Raw genomic sequence first — 19,838 nt, forward strand, 5'->3', positions numbered from 1 at the left:
AGCAAGCAAGCAAGCAAGCAAGCAAGCAAGCAAACAAACAAACTTCTTTATAAATAAGTGAATGTTCCATTTCACCCACTATCAGGCCACTTTTGTAATCAAGAATCCCCTTTGGACTAAAACAATAGCATTATCTGAGTCACATCTCATCTCCCCATGGCTTACCTGAAAAATAATTATGGCAAACTGCACTGGAGTATAGAATCCCGTTTTGTTTTTTTAAAAAAAGTCGACAACATTCAAAGAGATAATCCCCATGATACTTCATGGTTGAACAAGATACTGCTCCCATTTCTGAACGAAAGCCATGGTTGAGGGAATTTTCCACTCATTTGACTTCTATATCGCAGGCCAATCCCTTTGACTTTCTTCTTCATCCTTAATGCCTCTAAAACTGCTAAAGAGACAGACTGTGGACTTAGGATTTCTGTGGCATTATGGATTTTATGGCATTTCTTTTATGGTGCCTTTTTAAAATACTTTACAAGTATAGGTCAGAATCTAAGTAAGAAATTTAACAATTTATTAACTCTTCGCATGTAAACCGTACTCACATCCAGGACTGCTTTTGTATTATTTTCTGGCTCTTAATACTAACATGCTGTGTTTTGGAATAGAGCAGCACAGTTCAATTTATCACAGACTCGGTGGTGAATATATTTTTAAACTAGAAACATGATGAGTTTTTGGTTGAATTGCTCTATCCTTAAGCTCTCCTTCGGCTTTTCCCTTCTGCTTTTGTCAGCGATTGCTGGTACACAAAACAATTATATACCCAATAATTCTATATTAGTGTATGTCTGTGTGCGAATCGTGTTATAATCATTTTGAGGTATCTAATAAAATGCTTAAAAATGCTTAAAAATGTATAAATCCCATTCTCGTTTCTAGTCCTGGAAATCTTTTTCTTTCTCTTTTGGTGTTTGTTACTCAGTTATATCTTGTTTTGTTTTGTTTTAGCTTCTATATAAAATGATGATAGTAATAATAATAGCCTACTGCCCCCCCATAAAAATAATAATTCAACAATATATTAAAGTGTTGTCGCTTAGATTCAAACATGGTAGAAACTTTACAAAGGAACAGCATGCAAGTTTTTGCTCTGGAAGCTGTAATGCAGGGAAGCCTTTTGGTTTAATGCATAGCTCTTTTCACAGAACCATGTTTTTGTGACAGTATATAAATTAATACATCCACTAGTTCATTGCATTATCTGAAAACAATACATGACTTGGTGGGAAAATTTAGAAGCCTGTTGATAGGCGTATAACACATCAGAAATTGGAATTTGCTTGGAATCCCTTGGAATTTGCTACTTTGTTAATCAGAATAATAATAATAATAATAATAATAATAATAATAATAATAATATAATAATAATAATAATTTATTTGTATCCCGCCCATCTGGCTGGGTTTCCCCAACCACTCTGGGTGGCTTCCAATAAAGATTAAAAATACATTAAAATGTCACACATTAAAAACTTCCCTAAACAGGGCTGCCTTCAGATGTCTTCTAAATGCCAGATAGTTGTTTATCTCTTGGACATCTGATGGGAGGGCGTTCCACAGGGTGGGCACCACTACCAAGAAGGCCCTCTGCCTGATTCCCTGTAGCTTTGCTTCTCACAGTGAGGGAACCACCAGAAGGCCCTTGGCACTGGACCTCAGTGTCCGGGCTGAACGATGGGGGTGGAGACGCTCCTTCAGGTATACTGAGCTGAGGCCATTTAGGGCTTTAAAGGTCAACCCCAACGCTTTGAATTGTGGGTATCATCCACATATTGATGGACACCCAGCTCAAACCCCCTGATGATCTCTCCAAGCGGCTTCATGTAGATGTTAAAAAGCATGGGGGAGAGGGCCCAGGGGTCTGAACACTCATCCCCGACCACCACTTTCTGGACATGGCCCAGGAGGAAGGAGCAGAACCACTGCATAACAGTGCCCCCAGCTCCCAGCTGCTCTAGACGGTCCAGATGGATGTTATGGTTGATGGTATCAAAAGGCTCTGAGCGATCCAGCAGAACTAGGAAACAGCTCTCACCTTTGTCCCTAGCCCACCGGAGATCATCAACCAGCGCGTCCAAGGCAGTTTCAGTCTCATGATGAGGCCTGAATCCCGATTGGAAGGGATCCAAATGGTCCGCATCCTCCAGGCGTGCCTGGAGTTGTTCAGAAACCACCCGCTCAATCACCTTGCCCAAGAATGGAAGATTTGAGACTGGGCGATAGTTGGCCATACTGGCCGGGTCTAAAGATTTTTTTTTAAAAAAATGCGGTTCAATGACCGCCTCTTTCAGCGGGTCTGAGAAGGCTCCCTCACAGAGGGAAGCATTCACTACCCTGCAGAGCCCATCGCCCAGCCCTTCCCGGCTCGCTTTTATCAGCCACGATGGGCAAGGATCAAGGAGACAGGTGGTCGGTTTCACTTGTCCAAGCAGCCTGTCCACATCCTCAGGAGTAATGGATTGAAATTGATTCCATGCAACTTGACCAGACAGGGCTCTAGCACTCTCCCGCGCTGTCCCTCCTCCCACGATGGTGTCTGCCTCCTTCCGAATATGAACGACTTTATCTGCAAAAAAACTTTGCAAACTAGTTGCAGGAGATCTTGGGGTCTTTACAAGGCCCCGATGGTAAAGGTGGTTCTGTTAAACTGCAAACCACCTGAAAGAGTCTCCTGCTACTATTTTCTGCAGATGCAATAGAAGCGGTGAAGAAAGTCTTTTTTGCCATCTCTATCGCCACTTTGTAGGCTCGATATTGAGCTCTAACCCGTGTCCAGTCTGATTCAGAATGGGTTTTCTACCACTGGCACTCTAGCCATCTCAGCGATTGTTTCCTTGCCCTCACCTCCGAAGAAAACCACGGGGATGTCTGGGCTCCATGCAATTGGAGAGGGCGCTTCGGAGCCAGACAGTCGATAGCCCTGGTTAACTCCGCCTTCCAGCGAGCCACCAGGGAATCAGCTGAAAGGCCATCAACATGGGATAAAGCATCCCCTACCACTCTCTGGAAACCATTTGGATCCATTAAGTGGTGGGGGCGAACCATCTGAATTGGTCCCACCTCCCTGCAGAGGGGAAGGGTCATGGAGAAGTCCTGTTGCACCAGGAAGTGATCTGACCATGGCACTTCTTTGTTTCACTTTTACTTAGTGTCAGATCACCCACATCATTAGAGGTGAACACTAGGTCTAAGGCATGTCTGTGACTATGAGTTGGGCCAAACTTATTCAGGGACAGCCCCATAGAGGCCATGCTTTCCACGAAGTCCCGAACGGCCCTTTGTAAGGTCGTGTTAGCATGGATGTTAAAATCCCCTAGGACAACCAAACTAGGTGTCTCCAGGAGAACATCTGCCATGACCTGAAGCAGCTCAGGCAGGGAATCCTTGGTGCAGCGGGGAGGTCAGTACACCAAAAGGAATCCTTTACCGCCCCTATTGTCCAACTTCCAGAACATGCACTCAGAGAACTGGGTCTTCCCAGTAGGATGCCTGATGCAAGCTAGTGACTTCCTAAAAATCACTGCAACCCCCCTCCCCTCCCACATGACCTGGGTTGCTGTGCGTAAGAGAAACCTGGTGGACAAGTAGCAGCTAAGACAGGTCCATCTGCTTCATCCAACCAAGACTTTGTTACACATGCCAGGTCAAATGCTCCATCCACGATCAAGTCACGGATGGCAGTGGTTTTATTCATCATTGACCTGGCACTGCACAGCAATACCTTCAGGTCATGTGGGTTTCCCTGGTCCAGTCAAGACCAGACCCGGAGGCAGGGATAGTCTTCAAACAATGACTAAGTAATTACTACCTCCTCGGTAATGACATGGTCTGGTCTTAGCGTAACTCCTCCTCCTGCCTATGATCACTGAGATAGGATGTCCCAGTGCATCCCCCCCTGTGGAACTTGTCCCAGCCATTCTGTTGGCTGGGGCCCACTCCCAGGCAGCCCTGATCCCGCCCCTTAAAAACAAAATGCAAACTATACAATAACCAATAAAATAACAAAAAACAAAAACAGAACAGTTATACTAAAATTAATCACCAACCAGATATCCATCCACCCCCCCCAACAAATCAAAAAGGGGGGGAGAAGGAAAAGCTTAAAATGCCACCAACTGCTTAAGGACATTTTAAAACACATTAGGCACTTGAAACAGGGAAGCAATAGCAGAACAACCCCGCACTTCCCCAAGAGTTTGTTCCAAATGAGTCCAGCCCCATTCTCTAGGCACTGCCACAGGAGTCCTTTCGTAGCTGGGAATGTTAGGACCTGGACCCCGCCCCCTGGGCCAGTTGGAAAAGGCCTTGGAAGGGAGCAGGCCCTGCAGTCCTCACCACAGAGGATACAGAGGAGCCCCAGCACAACAATTCTATTCATAGACCAGAACTGAAATGAGAGCCACTTGCTGGATCACAGCCTGCTACATCAGATCAAAGGTCCTGCTACAGGTCTGCCAACTCAGGAAAGCAATTGAGGGGGCTAAGGTTGTGTGTGATGTCACAGCATTACATCCAGGCATTGTGCATGATGTCACATCGTGCATGACACCTGGATGTCGGACGCGATGCCCAGACACACTGTTGCACACAATGTCTGGGTGTTGCGTGGCAGTTCAGCTTCCATGGGTGGCAGTTCCTCTGCCTCCTGCTGCTGCCATGGGCCACGGGCTGCTTCCTCTCCACAGCAGGAGAAGGCGGAGGAGAAGAAGCCACAGTGTTGCTGGCTTGCGCTACAGTGCTGCATCCAGGTATCCTGTGTGACAGTGCTGCATCTAGGCGTCACACACAACATTGTGACATCACACATGGCATCGTGACATCACGCATGATGTCCAGACAAACATCAAGGTTGATAGCCTCCCCACTAACAAATATTGGGGGCCCCAAGGGGTTTCAGCTCCTAGGAGTGGGCGCTCCTATCCTGCTTCCCATGAATGTCAACCAGATGCTCATGAGACAACAGTCTTCTCTTGTTGCTCCTCCATACCTGGTTCTGAGAAGGTTGCTGCCCTTGAAACCTAGAGCTTGAATGTAACCAATGTGAGTAGTACACTGACATATTCTTCATGACTCAGTTGACAAGCCGCATAAGCTGGAACCTCTGAGTATAACAGATATACAATTACAGAAATCTATACTCAGTAGCAAAGACAAGCTGACAGAGTGAGGTTTTTCTTAAACAACAACAACTTAACTAATCTACATATGTTACATCTTTGTATTTTTCATAGCACAGACTATTATCTAAAGTCAGATTTTCAAGGACAAAGAAGCTGTCAGAAAATGAGGTGCTATTTATTTATTATTATTATTTTTATAAGATACCGAGGACTTATTTTTATTGTTCCTATAGACTACCAATCGTGCTGAGAAGCGCATTAACAGAAACAGCTTGTGTCTTCAAAAATAATGATGTTTTCCTTCATATTTTAAGTATTATATATGTTGCTTGGCATATGGGAATAATAATTTGTCAGAATATTTCAGTAAGAATGTGAAAAAGATAATGCTTTATGTTGCTGAGTCTTCTTTTAACGATCCTTTGCAGAAGCTTTGACAAAACCTTGGTATAAAATAATTATATCCAACTTGGACATGATTATAGACATTACATTTGGCATAAATTAGAATACAAACAGTTATGCCTGAGCACCCCAAGTCAATTTAGTTTCATCATTCTGCTTTTTAAGAATGGCCAGCCAGATGCCTCCAGGACATCCTAAGCCTTCCCTTGCTTTGCCCTTTAGCTACCCGTATCAATTTCTGATTGTGGCAGTTTCATTTAGTTTTCATTGGCTAATAGCTGTTGGTTGGCTTTCTCCTCTGTTAAATTGTTTACCTCTTTTAAAAAGTGCTATTGATCATCAGCATGTCTTGCGGTTGTGATTTCCATATTTTAATTAAACATTGCATGAGAGAAAACTTTATTTTCATTGTCTTGAATCTACAGGCAATCAAATAATTTGGGTGGCTCTAAGGCTGCAATCCTAACAATGTTAGTACAGAAGTGGGCTTAGGATTGCAGCCCTAGTCAGCATTCTACAAACAGGTGCCCTGGAGGTGTTTTGGATTGAGTTCCAGTGGTCATGTGTGACGTTAACATAGGGGAGTGCTGGAGGTGAAATAGTTAAACAGGTTACCCAATCAGAACCCAGGGGGTGGAGTCAGAGGGACTATAAAACCAGCTCTGGGAGGGGCGAAGGGAGGAGTTCGTTGGGAGTTGGGTGGGTGGTTGGAGTGGGAGTGAATTGGGATAGAGTCTGTGGGCAGGTTGAGTTAGTGTAGCGAAATAAGCTGAGTCAGGAACATTTAGGGGCTAGGAAGACAAATACATATCTGAGAGGTGGTTTAGTGAGTGAGAGCAGGTAGCGGAAGTTATAGGTCTGGATAGGCACCCCATGAATGTAATTGACCGATACAGTTTAGGGAACCACACGCTTGTTAAACTGCAATAAATAAACAGAAGTTTATGTTCCAATTTAACCCTGACTGGACTCAGTATTGTACCAGGTAGGGCCTGGGTGGTGGCAGTGAGAAATAAAGTGGTGGCACAGGGATCAATAGACGGTGAAACGTCCGGGGACCCTGTGTGATCGCCACATCACGGATCATGAAAACTAGAGCCCAAAAAATCTGGAGGGCACAAAGTTGCAGAAAGAAACTGTAAGTTCCAGTATTATAAATCAAAGGAAAATGTTGCACGATCTCTCTACATCATTCATAATTTTATAAACTTCTATCATGTGTCCCTTTAATCTTACCCCCCCCCCAAAGCCCTCACTAAATCTCCAATTTAGGCCAAGCAAAACCTGTCTCTTTATTCCTGCAGTTTTCTAGTTTTTCACCACACCATCTCCGATATCTCTGTGGTCTTCATCAGAGGCCCTTCTCTGTGCACCAACATGGAGGAGAACGGGCCTTTTCAGTGGTGTCCTCCCATCTGTGGAATGCCGTCTTAGGGAGATGCAGGTGGCACCAACCTTATCAATCTTTTGATGCTACACTAAGACCTTTTTGTTTCGCAGGCCTTTGGTTACTTAATGTTGTATCCTATGGTGGTGCTTATCTTTTAGTAGGGAGGTAGAACTTGTCCTGATTAATATATTGCTGGATGAGCTTTTTTTTGTATTTTTGATTGATTGTTAATTGTTCTAATTTTTCTGGTTTAAAATTCCTTTTATGTGTTGTATTTTACCATTTTTATTGTATAAAGTGACTGATACATCATCATCAACAACAACAACATTAATTCCTGAAAACTCGTCAGTGCATTTCATTGATCTTTGCTGTATAGGGAAGTGGGAACATTCTTAATAAATAAGAATCTAGTTTGTGCCAGAATTTTTCGTACACTCAGCCACTGTTTTTGCTTCTTATCAGGTTGGACAAAAATTTGGTCATTCAGTGGCAGATATTTTTTGCCGATAGAAAGTAAATAGGATAGACTCAGCAATGAATGATTATAATTGTCTATACCAGTGGAAATGTAATACTGAATTTGTATAAATTTGTATAAATTGAATTTGTCAGATTACCACAGTATCCCTACCTCAAATCCTTTAGCCTTTCCTTGTTGGGAAAGTCTTCCAAGCTAATAATGAACTTTGGTATTAGAAGTCATGGTAAGCGCTTACAAATTAATCCAGTTGCCACAATAAGAGACACTAATTGCTGTAACATGCCACTAGGGATGGGGCAGAAATTGGATTCAGTTTGCATTTAAAGGTGACCATAGCTTATTCATGATTTCCAAAACAATATACAAGCTATCCTTCAAGTTCGCATTCCCATGAATTTTGCACTGCAGTTCTCCTACCAAGTAATGAGTTAAAAAAATGCGTATACCCAGATAAAGTGTGCATAAACTTGCATACATATGTGCAATGAATTATATAAGTGAAAATTGCTTTGCAAAAATGTATATATTAGGGGAAATTTACACTAAGATGGCGATGGATTTTCATGAAAACTTTTTTCTGGGGAAAAGGGAGTTACAAACTGAGGACTGGATTTAGGATTCGAAAAATGAGAAACTGAGGGAAACGAAAATTGACAATTCGCCTATCCCTAAATGACCCTGTGGGATTGTCATCATGAAATAGTGCACCACAGTTGCACTATATTTTTCTAGGGTTATCATGAATTAGTTGTCTCTTTATAGCAAAGTGTGTCCTGTTGCTGACCAGGTGTGGGTGGGTATGCACAGCAATCTCCACACTGTCACAAATCTCTAGAGAAGGAAGGAAGCAGTAATAGTGTGGAGGAAAATCCCACAGGAAATTCTGTGCTAAGTTCTTCTGCACACTAAAAACTTGCCACGTGGTAACATCACACTGTTCCATGCTTTGTATAGAGACTCCTTTCTTATAATATGGTTTCTTTTGTGGGTTGTCTAAATCTGTATAGAAAAATAGATATGCTGCAAGTCTGCTGAAATATATGTACCTCATCCGTGCGTATTTGGCAGATACTATGGAACTTGCACTTTTCCAAGTGATACACAATGTAAGTTCTGTGTTTGCGAAGAGTCAGTATATTTGTGTGGCAGCACCTGGGGTTCAGACTCCCTGAATAATGACATTAGACAGGTGCCCTCACTATATTTATGATTCCTGCTGAAAACTTTGTTTTTATTTCAGCCAGTCTGCCCACATATAGTTACCTATATTCTTGCAAAGATTTTACTGGTTTTATATGTGTTTTAATTATCATTATTTGTGTTTTAATGATCAGTATTTTATATATGTTGTTTTTAATAGTTTTGTGGATTTTAGCTGTGTTTGATCTACAATTTTATTATGTACCCTGCTTAGATAGCTCTTTGATAAAGCAGTTTTTATAACTTCCTTTAAAAAAAATTTTAGGAGAGAGTTATATAAAGGAGTGAAAAGCTATTGTGGAAGCCTCTTACTTCTTTGACAATGCATTTGCATTATTCTCTGTTTCAAAGACCAGTTTAATACTGGTCTGTTCCCCCTGCATTCTTCCTGGAAGTCTGCTGCAGGAAGTCTAGTAGAAATTTATGACATCTCTGCAGCTTGGAGGACTGAACTGCAATATTTACGTTTCCTTACAGATTCTTTTATTGGTCACCACTGGTCAACGCTCGAGTTGAAGTGAACCACAAATTCTATGTTCTGGCAGCAGTACAATTCCCAGGTGCTCATAATGCTATTTCCCACTTTGTGAGCTCTTGACTGGAGTCTTAACTGCATCTCTTTGTTACTGTCTCCCCTTATGAAATAAAAGCTCTGTGAAAAACAGCAAAGTGGTCCCTTGTCAACAATACCCTTTATTAAAACTAGTGCAATCTTTCCCAAAACATTCCTTGTTATTTTATTATTTATCTATTTAAAGATCTATTTAGAGGAGTGTTTACTTAAATATAATATCTATTTTAATTATATAACAGTGGACTCTTTGCAATCTTTCTCCTTTCTGGTAAAGCAATAATGGCTGTATTTTTCACAATGAATCTTTTAATGATTGTCCTCACTTCAAATAAACCTAATATCTGTTTGAGTAATATCTGTTTCTTGCTCCAAAGGCATGAAATTAAATGATACCATTCACCTCATTTTGAAATTGTAGTTCATTCAATACACTCCAGATGGCACACACTGATGATAAAATTATGCATATGCTGTTTTGAGGGATTGGCTATGCAAACAAAAGAACTTTGTTTTCTGAGGCTTTAGAAATCACCTTCACAAATTTCTCTATTACCTGCCCCCCACCAAAAAGGGGGGGCAGCTTGGCCACTGTTGATTCATTAAAATTTCTGATTTACCACTCTAAGTACAAGCTTAAATCTGCAATATAGAAAAAGGGACACAAGTTCACATGCTTAATCTATTAAACACGGAAGTCTAACATCCAAAATAAACAGCATCACTACAACCCAGTCCACCAATCCAGAAAGTCTCATTTGAACATTATGCAAATATATTTATTAATTATAGATATCATTAAGCACATTAATTATTTTTTTAAGCCAGCGGTTCCTTGTCTACTCCTGGTAGGTACCACAACAAAGTTAAGGAAAGATCATACCTGACGACTTGATTGTGCTAGGAAGAAATGTAATTCCTCTCTCATCTGTTCTGCTTTATTTCCTGAGAACGTAGCAAAAGGTGTCTCAGGTTGTTGAGCTGTACTGCTCCATTTTCTGATGTTTCAGCAGCAGAGGAAAGGCCAAAGCTCAATATAAAGATGAAGTGCTCTGCATGTAGAAGTTTCCAAGTTCAGTCCCCGGCATCTTCAGTGAAGTGCTCAGCTAGCAGGTAATGGAAATAACCTCTGCCAGAGACTCTGGAGACCTTCTGCCAGTCAGAGGAGATAAGTGTGGGTTAGATGCACCAATGCCCTGACTCAGTATAAGACAACTTCGTATGTCCATATATAACAGTGCATGGCTCTGCATCTGTTTCTCAATTCATGTGAAAGTATAAGTTTATGGTTTGAAAGTAGAGTTACTTGCTTCTCTCCAAGTCTTGAATACTTAATAGTTATGCACTAGAAAAAAAGAAAAAAGAAAGTTGTAGAGTTTAGAGAACTGGAATATTATATTGAGAAATGGCATGATTGTGGGCTGGATTCAACCATTGAGTCCTGCTAATGGAAGCCAGCACAAGCTCTTCTGCTAACACAACAGGTCTTTTTGTTGCTTCTATACCCCTTGCATGTCCCACATCCCCCAAATTGGCTCATGGGGGTCATTGGACACCCCCTCCCCCGAACAGTGCAGCAGGGAAGGGGAGGATAATTCCATAGAAATTCTTGTGCTGGTGGGATGATTTACTTAACAGTACGGAGAATTGCTCCCTGCATTTCCAAGTAAACATAAGTGGGTGTGAGTGTGAGTAAAGTTCATGCAGTATTATGCTGGTGACACCTTGCCCCAAATTTCCTAATGCCTTCTCTCAGCACCTTCACATAGATATGAATAAAATTCAAACAGATATGGAATAAAATTGGGGACACATCATACTCTGTCGTACTCCACAGTTCCATTGCTAGAGGACTGAGGCAAAGCTACCTAGTTCTCTCCTCTGAAACCAACCCTGAACATAGGAGCTAAGCCACCATAAAATGGTGCCCCACAGGATACTGTGATCAATGGTTAAAAAAGCCTCTGAGATATCCTGGAGAAGCAACAAGGTCACATTCCCTTTGTAGTTATCCACTAGATTCTGCCCCAAACTTGCAGGCTGCAATGGGTCAATTTAGGCTAGGAAAGATCCCCTGACCTGAAGAGTAAAGAATGACATTTTGAAGATGATAGCACTTGGTAACCTGAGTGACGGTTTTTCTAGAACAAATAAGGTGGAACGGTCTATAATATTTGGGAATTGAAGTGCTCAATCCATTGAGGATTCAGTTTTCTGCCTAAGGTAATAAGTTCAAAGGTATGTGGTGAGCAAGAGAGGATCTTTTGTGCATATATCCAGTGGAGAGTCCTAATTTTTATGTAATGCTAATTTGTCTGAGTGGTAGCAGCACCTCAGGCATGGTATTTCCTCTGTCTGGGCTCTAAGCCAGCCAAATTAGGATGTTTCTTGGGTGGTCTGAGTAGGTCAGCTGGGGCAGAAGAGGTCTGCATTTTCTGGAATTCTCATGCTGACGTGTATAACAAGCAAGAGGTTCCCTTATTATGAATGAATGTGGGTGGAGGTGATCAATTACATGCTAACACTTTTTTGCATTATATACTTAGGCACACTGCATTCCTTCCTGGGCAAACTGGACATAGTGGCATACTTAAAATGACAGCAAGGCTCAATAGCAGGAATTTATGGCATTGTGTTTTTGGTACTAGCTAAAGACTTTGTTTACCCAAGCATTTGTTGGTCAATAATACCAGCCTTGTAGTATTCTCTGGCTTACTGTGAAAGTAGATTCAGGTAGGTAGCCGTGTTGGTGTGGCACATTCAATATATATATATATATATACAGTGGTGCCTCGCAAGACGAAATTAATTCGTTCCGCAAGTTCTTTCTTCTTGCGAGTTTTTCGTCTTGCGAAGCACGGTTTCCCATAGGAATGCATTGAAAATCAATTAATGCGTTCCTAGGGAAACCGCTTGCCAGGTTGGCGGTGCGGAGAAGGGCTTTTCTCCGCACCGCAAGCCTTCAGGACAGGTACGGGAACAGAGGGGAAGGCGCGCAGCGCTTTCCCTCTGTTCCCGGGGCTTGCGTGGGAGGAGGGTTTTTCCTCCCCACCGCCAACATTCAGAACAGCATTCTGAATGTTGGAGGTGGGAAGGAAAACCCTCCTCCCACCCCAAGTCTTCAGGAAAGCCATCCGATGCCGGGCGGCGGGAGAAGGTGTCCCCCACCGGCATCGGAGCTTCGTTCCGATGCCGCGCAGCAGGAGGAGGCGTTCCCCCCCCCCGCCGCCCGGCATCGGAGCTTCGTTCCGATGCCGCGCGGCGGGAGGAGGCGTTCCCCCCCGCCGCCCAGCATCGGAGCTTCGTTCTGATGCCGCGCGAAGGGAGGAGGCGTTCCCCCCCGCCGCCCGGCATCGGAGCTTCGTTCCGATGCCGCGCGAAGGGAGGAGGCGTTCCCCCCGCCGCCGCCCGGCATCGGAGCTTCGTTCCGATGCCGCGCGAAGGGAGGAGGCGTTCCCCCTCCCCCGCCCGGCATCAGAGCTTCGTTCCGATGCCGCGCGGCAGGGGGAGGCGTTCCCCCCCGCCGCCCGGCATCGGAGCTTCGTTCCGATGCCACGCGGCGGGAGGAGGCGTTCCCCCTCCCCCGCCCGGCATCGGAGCTTCGTTCCGATGCCGCGCGGTGGGAGGAGGCGTTCCCCCTCCCCCGCCCGGCATCGGAGCTTCGTTCCGATGCCACGCGGTAGGAGGAGGCGTTCCCCCCCGCCGCCCGGCATCGGAGCTTCGTTCCGATGCCGCGCGGCGGGAGGAGGTCCGAGGACAGTGGGGAAGACGCGCTGCGCTTCCCCCTGTCCTGGAGATTTCCCTATGGGCTGTCGTCTTGCGAAGCAAGCCCATAGGGAAATTCGTTTTGCGAAGCACCTCCAAAACGGAAAACCCTTTCGTCTAGCGGGTTTTACGTCTTGCGAGGCGTTCGTCTTGCGGGGTACCACTGTGTGTGTGTGTATATATATATATATATATATATATATATATATAATGTCCAGTAGCACCTTAAAGGTAAAGGTAAAGGTACCCCTGCCCGTACGGGCCAGTCGTGTCCGACTCTAGGGTTGTGCGCCCATCTCACTTAAGAGGCCGGGGGCCAGCGCTGTCCGGAGACACTTCCGGGTCACGTGGCCAGCATGACAAAGCTGCATCTGGCGAGACAGTGCAGCGCACGGAAACGCCGTTTACCTTCCCGCCAGTAAGCGGTCCCTATTTATCTACTTGCACCCGGGGGTGCTTTCGAACTGCTAGGTTGGCAGGTGCTGGGACCGAGCAACGGGAGCGCACCCCGCCGCAGGGATTCGAACCGCCGACCTTTCGATTGGCAAGTCCTAGGCACTGAGGTTTTTACCTTAGAGACCAACTAAGTTTGTTCTCGGTATAAGCTTCCGTGTGCACGCACACTTCTTCAGATTCACTGAAACAGAAGTTATATAAGGGTCTGGTGACTTCTGTTTCAGTATATCTGAAGAAGTGTGCATGCACATAAAAACTTATACCAAGAACAAACTTAGTTTTGTCTCTAAGGTGCTACTGGATCGACTGTGAAAGTAGATGTATTCATTGTTTTTAATGTATTGATTTTATGGAGATTGTATCTATAGGGTTGTGAACCACCCTAGATTTTTCAACTAAAGGGTGGGATATATATAAAGACTCTCAAAAAATAATAAATAAGACTACATTTTATACTAGCGGGGGCTGATGGGACTTGTGGTACAAAACATCTGGAAGGACCAGTTTGGCAAAGTTTGGTCCATCTCTTCTATCAAGAAGCATATGCCGTACTTGATATTTGAAGAGTATATGTGTGCAGATTTGTGTGTGTGTGCATCACACATCTTACTACTACTAAAATGCAAGTGCACAGTATTTTCAACTTGCACTTACAGAGTTCTTTAAACCTGCTGTGCTTTATCTGTAATGCTCTCAGACCCAGCACCTCAATCCTAAGCACATTGAGCTGACAAAGTCCAATTGATTTCAGTGGAACCTACATCCAAGTCAGTGTGCTTAGGATTGCAGCCTCAGTCATGCAAAATCCTGATAGCATTTTCTGGGACTTCAGAGCTACAGGATTATACTGTGTAGTCCAAATGAAATGCTGAAGGGTAGGAAGATGAGTGTCAGTGTTGGTTTCATGGTGAATAATGTTCCCAGAACATGAAACAAAATATCTCTGGGGCTCCTTCAATAGTAAAATCATTACTGCTGCCTTTAAAGAGTGACAAATTAATGTCTCCACTAACAAAAAGATTACCTCCTGTCCCCATGGCAACGACTCCTCCAAAGTACAGAAGCCTCAAGACAAATGGTAGTCCATTTAGCACAGGAAACGCACATGTTGCAAATGGAGCTAGCAGGGGTTCTTCACCTACAACCGCCATTGCAATCCGCTGTATTTATTTTAGGTAGCTAGTTTTACTGACTCAGGAATTCCAATGAAATGCTCTTTTGTAAATGTACCGGTCTAGTTAAGAACTGCATTGTGCGAAGGGTGGAAAAGGTTTACTTTCTTGTAGTTTCACACATTGATTCTGATGAACATTTCATGCAAAAAGAGTTTCTGAAGTAGAACATTTCAGAATTCATGAATAGTAATTGAGCCCTTTAGTTCTGCACTAAACTTAAATCCATTATTCTCCATTTAAAGCAGACACATCATGTTGCTCTACAGAACACTGCTCTGTCACTTCAATGCTTCAATTTCCCCCCTTCTTCTTCTTTTAGTGAGCTGGGCTAGAATATTAAGCATTCTTTGCTCTCAATATTCTTGCTGTGCTTGGCACGTTTGGATTCTATTTGAAATAGGCAAATAGCAATCATGTTGTTCATAAAGAATGGCTTGTATGTGTGCATATACCTTGCTTTTGGGGGTAAGGGCACACTATATGCCACATCTCAAATCTCTAGAAAGCAGCTTGCTTCAGCTCTGTGCTGGATGTGTGCATTAAAATGTAAAACATAATAAAAGTCACTGTCAGATTTCTGCCTTCCCAACCAAACAAATGGGCTTACTTTAGTGTCTGAGGCATATAGAATTTATCTGTCAGAAGGTAATTTAAAATGTCATGTAAAAACAAAGCCTAAAAGGAAGATTAACATTTTTAAAGGACGCATTTAATATTTATCATTTGGCTTTAGTGTTTGATTAAATGTAGCTATTATTGCCCTTCATTCATTGCAGACTGCAGCAGCCCTAAGCCCCTGACAACCTAGGAAGGGTACACTTCATGAACTAAGATAGCTGCTTTCTAATGCAATTCCTGATGCTAAAGATGTCTTACTGCCTGGGTTTAAATCATGCTAAGATTTCTTTTTTACATTTCCACACTAGAAGGGTTTTATGTTTATCTTGACCAACAAATCATGGAGGTGCTTAAGTGAATTATCAAGGTTTGAAAACCACTGTGGTCAACAGAATGTTATACATAACAAAAATCTAGAGATTCCGGATCCCATTTTTTCCCTGTTAGTCACAGTCTCTTCACATTTCAAAATCCATTTACAAAGGCTACCAGCAGGAATCAAACTGGACAGTCGTTTTCAAAGTGATATTCTCAGCTTTTCATATCTCCTGTACAGAGTTGTCTTAAGCAAAACACTGCAAGGTGAGTAGATATTGCAAGCATTTCAAGAATGAGTTTTCAAAGAAAACCAAAGAAAGCTAAAGGAACAGGCTGCTGACGCTCTGTTCGAGCCAGCAAAGTGCAGAAGCTATCAGGCTCATACAATGGAGTTTTCCCAGCAACCTGCCTGCTCTTTAGTATATGTGTTGTGAACACCTGAAAATGAAGTATGGGAGCCCCTGTGGCAGCTTGGGATGGGCGCAGCAACAGGAGGGGAGGACCTGGTCAAGTTAGAATTCCTGGTGGAATTTTGCTCACCTTGAATGAGCAAAAATACCCTTTTACTACAGCCATGTATCTTCCATGCCTTGGGCAAAAAACAGCAGGGAGTAAGAGTTTGACTACAATCCAGCCCCAGAATTGCTGGTGAACCTGTTTCATTACAAATGTAGAATTCCATTTCCTATATAACATGTATTGTCCATCATAAAAAGACGAATTGAGAGAATAATGTTGACACGAAACCTTTATTTGTTGTGGGCTGGAGATATTAGAACGTTATTGGATGCCAGTTAACATCATGTCCCTGGGATCTGACTCCCTGTCTTCAGAGGACTAGATTGGGGATTTGGAGAAAATATGCTAATGGAGAAGTATTTGCCCTCAAAGCTGGACTAAGATCTCCCCATTTACTCAGAAGCTCCGGAAAAAGAGAATCTCATTTTGCCAGCAGCTCTCCATTCTGAAAAATTAGTGTTGCTCTCCTCAGGCTCCATTCCAGAAGACCCAGCTGAGCTATGGTCAGAGTTAATGGCTAATGAAACAGGCTGGGACACATTAACTCAAGATGATTTCTCACTGGAAGTAGACCTTATCACCCAGATGGAGCTTTCTAAGTATGTCTAAGACAAGGGAGGCAGCCACTAGGAATAAGAGTTCTTTTGGCCTTTGGTTAGATCTTGAACGTGCAGAAGAATTGTCTCATATGCTCTTAGCTGTTAGACCTTCAGTTTTCTCCCTTCTCTTCTTTGAGAGATGGATCTTGGAAGTGTATTGGATAATCTGCAGTGAGGAAAAACTATGGCTTACTGCCACTTTTATATACATGCAATATCCAATAAAACTTCTTAAAAATAGTCTATTGACAGTTCTTGACTCCAGTTCATTTTGCACATATAATTAGAGTCTGGGATGAAACAAAAGAGGTACCTGTTGTCATGTACAAATTTGGGGAAGAGGTAATAATGTGAATTTCTGAAATAACAGCTGTACCAGTGACTTTAAACCCCAAACTGCATATTTTATCAATTTTGTATGAGTCAAATAGAGACTTAGTATATAAACCATTAATCTTTTTTTTATTAGCTGCTCATTTACCTATATGAAAGGGCTGGAAGGAGTACTCAAGTTTTTCTTTAAATGTTTGGTTCAATAAAGTAAGCTTTCTTCTAATTTCTGACGAAATGCCATAAATGAAGGGTATATGTTCGAAAAATCAGATAAGTAATCCCATAGCTTTCAAAATCCAGACCCCTACAGTTGAAATAATTACAAAATGAAAATAAATACATTACTGATATAGTAAAATGGCTAGAATAACAAAGACATTTAGAAGGCCAAGCATAGTAGTTTACGAAACTATTTAGTATGCAAACCATGGTTATTAATGGCAGTTCACAAACCACAGTAGGCAATGCTTTGAGAATGTAAAATTACAGCTTGTATTAAAATGAATGCTAAATCCGGATCTCAGAACTGAAGTGAATAGTTTCCACACAATATTTGAATAGATGTTTAACTAGAATAACATGATTTGGGGAGCATTTGCATGTCTCAAAAAACTGAAACTGGACCTTATAGTCTGGATTTTCTTCTCTGCAGAGGTCAAATCAGTGCCTGTTTGAAAAATTCATGATCCAGAAAAGGTAATTTTTAATGAATATTTATGATATGTCTTTTCTTATCAGAGTTGTGCAAGTTTCCTGATGCTTCCCACAAAGGTTGCTTTCTGGGTTTTTCTTTTTTCTTTTCAAGAAAAGAAGCATGTGAATTGAAACCAGCAATATCTCCATTTTAGTTCACCTTGGCCCTAGTTCCTCACAATTATTATTAAGCTGCATGGGCTGCAGAGTAAGCTTTCTGAATTTTACTCATTGAATTACTGAAAGTCAAAGAAAGATTTCAGAATCAGAGCCCAGGCCTTATGCTGTGATTCCAAATGCTCAGGGAATGAGGGATTTAAATTGCTATGCCACATTCACCCATTTCCATCCTCTAGCAATCTCTCTTAGTTGCTTAGACAAGGACCACTGAGTGTGACCACTGAGTTATGAAAACTATAACATTAAGGAAGAAAATCATCTGTGGTGGGTGTACCATTTGAAGCTGCCATCAGTCCCAACACCAGTCTTCATAAGCAGCTATATCAGCGGTGCTGTTTAGCTGACTGCAACCTCTGGGAGCTTGTGACCAGCATTTGTAAATGGGGGTTTGTGAGGACATTTTGAGGGGGAAGCTTGGAGTGCTGTTTCACAGTGTACATAGGACCAAGAGACATGAACAGTGAGGGAGCTGCTTATTTCAACACTTAGTCCATGTTTGTCTTCCTGCCTGAGAATGTGCAAAACTAGACTTGCAGCAAGTGTCAGCTGGTTGCCTTGCTGGAAGAGAAGGTACAGTGACTTGAGGCCCACTTATTCACACTTCAAGCTATTGAGCAAGATGAGGGATTTCTTGACTAAGCAGAGTGGACTGTCCTGGAACAGTGACACAGCTGGGCTGCCCCTAGGGAGGAGGAAGCTTTTCCATTGCAGGGGATGAACCCCTGGATGAACATGACACACAGACACTGATTATGGGCCAGAGGAGCAAGGGCAGCAGTTACAGAACTCAGAATACATCAAGGAGGCTATGGAAGGTACAGTGTACAGAATGATTCCTACTGCTTCCCAGAAGAAGAGACATGTGCTGGTGGTAGGTGACACTCTACCGAGGCAGATAGAGGCAGCAGGATATTTGAAGTCGTACCTCACCTGTTTTGTGAAGAATGAAACGAGAAACAGGTTTTGGGGACACACACACACACAGAGAGAGAGAGAGAGAGAGAATAACTGCCTTTAAGAATTAAAATATAGACATAAATGACTTTTTAGCAATTACTCACAAAGAGAATATATATTAAAATACACACTGGACTATGGTTGAACACTCAATTAAAATGACTACTAGCCCTGGGTCTTTGCCAATTAATGTGTGCTGTGTCTTGGGCCTCTTTCCACAGATTTGAAGCCTTTCCTCAACAACCCCAGTGGAGTTGATGGGGGAAAGATCTTTAACAATGTTCAAAAAACTATAATGCACTGCATCCCTATCAAATGAATCCTTGTTTTATAGCTAATCAAGCCCCAGCCCTATCAAGAATCCTTTGGGATTTCATTCTTAACTACTGTAAATTAGTTTCTCCTTTAATTGATAGCAAGAATGACTAGTCCTATTTAGCAAATCATTGCCTGAATGATGAAGCATGGGCTCCAGTGTGCACTAGTTCAATTTCCGCTGTCTATCCTGTTAACCTGCAATGGTACTTTCATGCACATCCTGCAGCTCAGCTTCTGCTGACTGGGCTCTCCAGATACCATTCTGTAGACTCAAATGAAACATAACCCCAATTTAGAGCGAACCATTCTCGACTACGGCAAACTGTTTCCAGAGTGGAAACAATTTCATAATCAGGACATTGACAATTTGGGTTGGTTTGATTTGATGTAGATAAGCAGCACAGCAGGGGGTTGACTGCCTGTTTTGCTAAAAGATTTTTTTCAAAGTTGCTTTCCTCCTCCTTAAGGTTTTGCACACCCTAGGATATTTGGCTGCTTGTCCATCTTTGCCCATTTTGTTTTTTGAAGCAAGAAAGAAATTGGCACATAAAGAAATAAATACCAAGTCTGTCTCTAAAATGAAAAGGTCATCTGAATTATTGTGGGAGAAGAGTGACATAGCATAGTGTGTGCAATACCTTTAATGATGGATGCTTAGAGCACCTTTCATCAACTTGGTTGGTGCGCCTGCTGTGACCTTTCATGGACAAAATGGCCTTGACACTG

The 19,838-nt window shown here is 42.6% G+C and overlaps 1 protein-coding gene and 1 long non-coding RNA gene across 5 annotated transcripts in view; both read left to right on the plus strand.

Annotated features, from left to right (window-relative positions):
* The window catches only part of LOC309531353 (uncharacterized protein), a 394,694-nt gene that overhangs the window by 39,518 nt on the left and 335,338 nt on the right, over positions 1-19,838 (plus strand). The window lies entirely within an intron of this gene.
* LOC309531362 lies at positions 4,834-19,277 on the plus strand. Of its 2 annotated transcripts, XR_014219250.1 has the most exons (8): positions 4,834-5,051; positions 5,243-5,299; positions 6,841-6,980; positions 9,088-10,294; positions 11,830-11,914; positions 15,680-15,777; positions 17,617-17,660; positions 18,351-19,277. It is a non-coding gene; the product is annotated as an uncharacterized lncRNA (long non-coding RNA). The 2 variants fall into 2 exon arrangements; XR_014219251.1 differs by lacking the exon at positions 6,841-6,980.

Source organism: Podarcis vaucheri (genome assembly GCF_965113315.1).
Source record: "Podarcis vaucheri genome assembly, chromosome: 4".
In the NCBI taxonomy this organism is placed as follows: domain Eukaryota; kingdom Metazoa; phylum Chordata; class Lepidosauria; order Squamata; family Lacertidae; genus Podarcis; species Podarcis vaucheri.